Source organism: Cupressus sempervirens, chromosome 10, assembly GCF_028749045.1.
Source record: "Cupressus sempervirens isolate cs-2001-9-10 chromosome 10, ASM2874904v1, whole genome shotgun sequence".
Taxonomy (NCBI): Eukaryota; Viridiplantae; Streptophyta; class Pinopsida; order Cupressales; family Cupressaceae; genus Cupressus; species Cupressus sempervirens.
In genome coordinates this window covers 119,086,665-119,092,664 of record NC_143127.1, presented here as the reverse complement: position 1 = coordinate 119,092,664, position 6,000 = coordinate 119,086,665, and positions in this window count along the sequence as shown.

Genomic DNA, 6,000 nt, shown 5'->3' with positions numbered 1-6,000 from the left:
TCCTTCATAAAGCTCTTCAAATTTCATTCATACTTCATTAGCAGTTGCAAACTCCATAAGACCTTCAAATTCCATATCACTCAATGTACTTAATAATGAATCCTTAGAAATAATATTGTAGTAGAATTAATTTACATCTAATTTAAATTCATTGGCTATATTTTTAGGAGGTATATAATATTTCTTTATATAATGTTCCAATACTCTATTCGTGTGTTTCATCATCCTTACTTTCCATAGTACATAGCTAGTTCCATCAAATTTCATACTATACTTATTAAAGGCTCCTGGTATAGATCTCTTCAAGTGGTTAAGTTTGGAAAAAAGAGGACCAAATAGCCTTGATACAAATTATTAGGAATAACAATGCACAATATACAATTGAGTCGAGGGGTGGTGGTGTGAATTAGTTATAGTAATCTCAAAACCTTAAACCATTCACCATAGCATATATATGAGTAATTAAGTGCATTGAATGAGATATAACACCATAACACATAACACCATATTGTTTGACATGGAAACCATGTTAGGGGAAAAACCATGGAGGGGGCTCAAACCCATTGGAAAATGTATTGGCACATATAAAACCATGTGAAAAACTTAAAGGTTGATGGGGAAAGCACATGAATTTAGGAACTTGTATGATTCTCAATGCTCAAATACAACAAGGGAAAAAACCTTGATTTGGACAACAATCAAATTAAAATGAGGAAAGCAACCCAAAAGATGTACTACAATCCACTATGTACAATAATCCACTAAAAACTGAACTAATTAATAATATCAAATATACATATATAGTGCCGATAAAGTGCATCAACTTAATTAAATTCCACTCATATCTCTTCTCAGTGTCTTTTATATCCAATCATTAATTTCCAGTATATAACAACCCTTTATTGGATATACTTTTATAATCTTAGCTTTGCATCATCATCATAACATACTCACACATCACCATACTTTATTCAACAAAGAATTCCCTTCCTAAATACAAGTGCATAACTCTCCTTTAGGATGGCCTAATAAGAGGACCTTTAATTCAAAATAAATTACATCATCCAACACAAAAATTAACCAACATGTTACCACAACAATATTTAAGATTATTAATCAAAGAAACACATTTCCTAGAATTGGGTTGGCCAAGGGACACTTAACCATATTCTATTCAAAGAAATTTTTCTCTTCTTGATTTTCAATCCATGAACAAATATAGTAGCAAATACATATCTATATTTGAATAACATTTTAGTAGTGGGGCTACCCTTTTCCTTGGGGATAGGCAAAAGGCGGAAGGTGGAGGATGGTTAGACATCAATTAAAGGAAAAAAATTCAAATCCTCCAAACCTTCATTTGATATGTCTTTGAATTCTCAAAAGACTAGAACAAAATGTAAAACTTGATGGTTTGTGGCTTTTTGGGCTATTTTCCCTCTTGTTGGGAACTTTGGTGTGTCCCTCTAGTTTGTTGGGTGGTGTTCCACATTTTTTTAAAGATCCTTCACTATTATATCTTTCTTGTCCTTTTGTATAAGGGTCTGGGACCTTTCAAAACTTGAACTTTAGTGTGTCCCTCTAATTTGTCAGGTGGTGTTCCACAGTTGTTTTCATATCCTTCATTGTTATATATTTCTTGTCCTTGTGTACAAGGTTTTGCGACCCTTCAAAACCTAGTTTTACTTAGTCAAAACATTACTAGCTCTACATACCAAGATCTGACTCCATTAAAAATTTCTTAAGAAAATAATGTACCATTATCCATAGCATTTTATAGGAAAATTGTCTTCAAGTAGTCTCCAATAAACTCATTGTACCATTCACAAATGAAAATATCAATGCTTGCAATGACATATTTATCATCTCAACACATCCAAGAACATAATCCCAGTTATTCATGATTAGAATCTAAAAATTATGTCTTTACTAAAATGATCTAGTGTAGATATCAACTCAAGAAAATTTACCTATCCAACACATATGTTGAGATCAATGAAAAAATATTAATACCAAACCATAAACTGAAGTAACCATCAAAAATTCCTTTAGGAATTCAAGAATTTACACCCATTATCACAAATCAAAAGAAGGCAAGCACGTCCAAAGAGAAGGATGTAGATCCTTTATTATATAGGAAATTGTTTGGGTTTATTATGTATTTGTTCAACACCTTCATGCCTAACATAGATTTTCTAGTAAACTATTTTAGTTAGTTCATGGTTGAGCCAAAAGAGAGTGCATTGGACAATAACCAAGTGTATGTCTTATTTTATTTGCGTTGTACAATTGAGTATGGGATTAGATATGATTGAGGTGAAGGAATAAATTTGATAGGATATACTAATGTAGATTGGGAAAGAAGTATAACATATAAAAAATTAATTTAAAATCACTTCAAGGTGTTGCTTTAGTTTTGGATCAGGAGTTGTCTCTTGGTTGAGAAAGAAGCATAACTCTCTGGTTTCAAGTTCTATAGAACTATAATACATAGAAGCTAGAACGATGACATGTAAAGCTATATGGCTTTGGAAGTTACTAGTCTACCCTTTTTTGGTCAAAGCTTTGAAAGTATAGTGATAAACCAGGACAATAAAAGTTACATTAAATTATTTGAGAATTTGTTGTTTTACAGTAGTTCTAAACATATAGAAATTGGGTATCACTTCATCAAGGATTGTGAATAGAGGGGAATTGTTCATATTTAGTTAATGCCTACCAAATAGAATATAGTAGACATCCTAACAAAGGCATTGGGGAAGGAAAATCTTATCTTCTTTAGCAATAAGTTGGGTGTTATGCTGAACAACTTCCTGACTGGGAGGGAGTATTAGTTTTGGCAACTTATGTAATTGTTTGTCCATTGTCCAAGATTTTGTGTGTGTGTGTGTGTGTGTGTGTGTGTGTGTGTGTGTGTGTGTGTGTGTGTGTGTGTGTGTGTGTGTGTGTGTGTGTGTGTGTGTGTGTGTGTGTGTGTGTGTGTGTGTGTGTGTGTATATATATATATATATATATATATATTTCCAGGAGACTTTTATTAGATGAAGACAATTATTTAATTAATTAAAATATTCCTATAGGAACATCTAGAAATCAATTTTCTATGGGTTGTTAAGTTCAAATTTATCCCATTTTTTGATTAAGATCAAATCTCATTTGATGGTGTTCCAATGATAGTAGTATAAAAGGGGATCATTGGGAATTTTGAGAACACACTTGAGAAGCATTTTTAGTGATAGAATATGATTTTTAAATCTTTGTAAATAGTATTGCAATGATAGAAAGGGTGTGGTGATGGTATTAGAGATAGTAGCATAGTGAATTTTAGCTAGAGAAAAAATTAGGAGAAGAATTTTTAGAGGAGGATATTACCATAGCTCATCTAGCAAGAGGCAAATACTCTATGTATCTCTTAATTTTATAAAATCTCAATATATTTATTTCTCATCTACAATATTGGTTAACTCTTTAGGATTTTTTCAAGGTCAATTTATCCAAAAATATCATGTTCATTGTGTTTCATATTTTTCTGTGATTTTGTTTGTGAAGTTGTAGTTGTTTTATTTTTCAATATTAGTTGTGATTAAGTTTTGGTAGTAAAATAATATATATAAGATAGGAGATCAATAATTAGTAGCTGCAATATAGTTTTCATAATTTATTCACAAAGTATTTTGAAAAATTCTTGTAAGATTTCTCCAAACCATTAAAATTTATTTTGTGAAAAAGTTGCCTCATAAATTAAGAATTTTGTACATGCATGAAACCTTATTAATTAGTGATGTCAATTTGGTTCTATGATATATTCATTATAAATAAATTTATGATATTTGGTTAAAATTTGAAAGAAGATTGCAATTTAGATAATATTAGATTGGTAAACTATGAAGATAATATTCTAGAACTTTCAAAAGAATGTATGCAATAAAAATAAGTAAAATAAATTCTCTCATAATTTTTTTATTAAAATATACAATATTTTTTAAAGATGTAGGATAAGAAAGAAGTAAGAAGTGGGGACTGATACATTGACTAACACTACCATAGATGTGACATACATAGAAAATTTGGAAAACAAATGTGTGTGTGTGTGTGTGTGTGTAAGCATGCACCATGTGTATATAAAATAAGACATAGTAATTACTAAATAAATTTAAGCTATTAAAAATATGTCTACCATATCTAAAACTAGATATTGAACTAGTTTATTGATAGCTATTTTCAAATTAACAATAATTCCATGAATTTAATGGGATATAATAGTAATTCAAGGGAAATATGGGTTAACCTTTTTTAGACTTGTTTACATTTAAGGCTAGGAAATTTTTGGTTAGATTATATTCTAAGTTATCTCATTATGGTTAAGGAAGTGTAAATAGGAAACCTTTGCATAGGATTGTAGAAGTTATCATCATATAAAGAGTCTATGTTGAGATAGTCAAATTATATGTTTGACAATTATATAGTGGATGGAGAAGCATTTTGTTCACTTTTGGATTACCTCTCCTTTGAAGATTTTTCAATGGTTGCCTATTTTTTTCTAGTCATGGTCTTGTGCTTTGATGTGTTTCTATTTTGTTTTCTTACAAATTTGTTCATGGGAGAATGTATTTGGTCTCAAATAAATAAAAACAATAAATTTCTCATGTTGACTACATTTGTGATAGGAAGAGAATCTACAACAATCATTTTCTATTCTTCTCACTCCTTATAGAAGCTCTTGTAATCCCTTCATCTATTGCCACAATTATTGTTGCAAAGGTTCAGTGTGACCTCTAATTTTGTCTTTAAAATAATTCCCATGCATGTCATAGAGGGTTTCCATAAATTATAAATAGCGACACTTTCCTCTATAATTTGTTTCTCAACTTTCATTCTAACATTATTCTTCATATAAATATCCCATAAAATGACCAACATCTATGCAAATAATTTGTTTCCTTCCATGAAAAAACTTCTTGAAGCATTATCTACCATCTTGATAAGATCATATATCACATAATTTGTTGATGATAGTGGTTGTTTCAAATACAATAGGTTTTCCTAATTGTGGTGATGTCACTAAACATATAGGAACTTTGGGGCTTCCCCACACAATAGCTTATCTTTATCAAGAATTGTGGCTTATATATATTTTATATATTTTCTTAGGCCATATTGATTTGTACTATAGTCATTGCAGTGCCTATGGTGGAAGATATATGAATTTTGTGCACTCTTGTCTTCAAGATGTTTGATAAGGGGTAAGGTTGAGATTTCTTTAGGGATGTATTTCTTCATATAATTGAGCTCACCTAGAAGGCCTTATTTAAGAACAAGACATCGGATGAGTATAATTTTTTTTTGTTTGATTAAATTTATTTGTGGGAGATTCCATTTCTAATCATTATTTATTTGATGGTAGGTCTAGCTATATAGAGAGTCTTTCTAGTTGTGTGGCATGATTCTTAATGTTGTAGGAATGGTGTGTGAAGTAAGAATTTACATGTTCTATAATATTGCATAAATTACGCATGAGGCCAAGAGCTATACATAAGACTATGCACTGCTAGGTATGAAGACCCAAACTAGCATGCAAACTTGTCTAGGTTTATGTGTAAAACATTTTTATAACATACAAGAACATGTCTCTTACGAACATAAATTATTCACTGAGCACATATTGATCACTTTCAAAGATGATATTGAATATTGATTATTGCATAATGTTTAAATATTTGCTTAACATTGATCACTTTCAAAGATGATATTGAATATTGATTCACAACATTCCTTCAATAGAAATGAATTTAACCATACATTTACTCCCACAATCAAATGCCTTATAAATTACTAATTGCATAGCCTCCCTAATGATAATTTCTCCTTCACATATTTATATTTTCATACTACCTATTACATTCTAACTATATAGTTTAAAATTGATCCTCACCAAGACATGTGTTTAAATAATAAAATTAACTTCTGTGGTCATCTAATAATCTCCATCACATGTTCCAA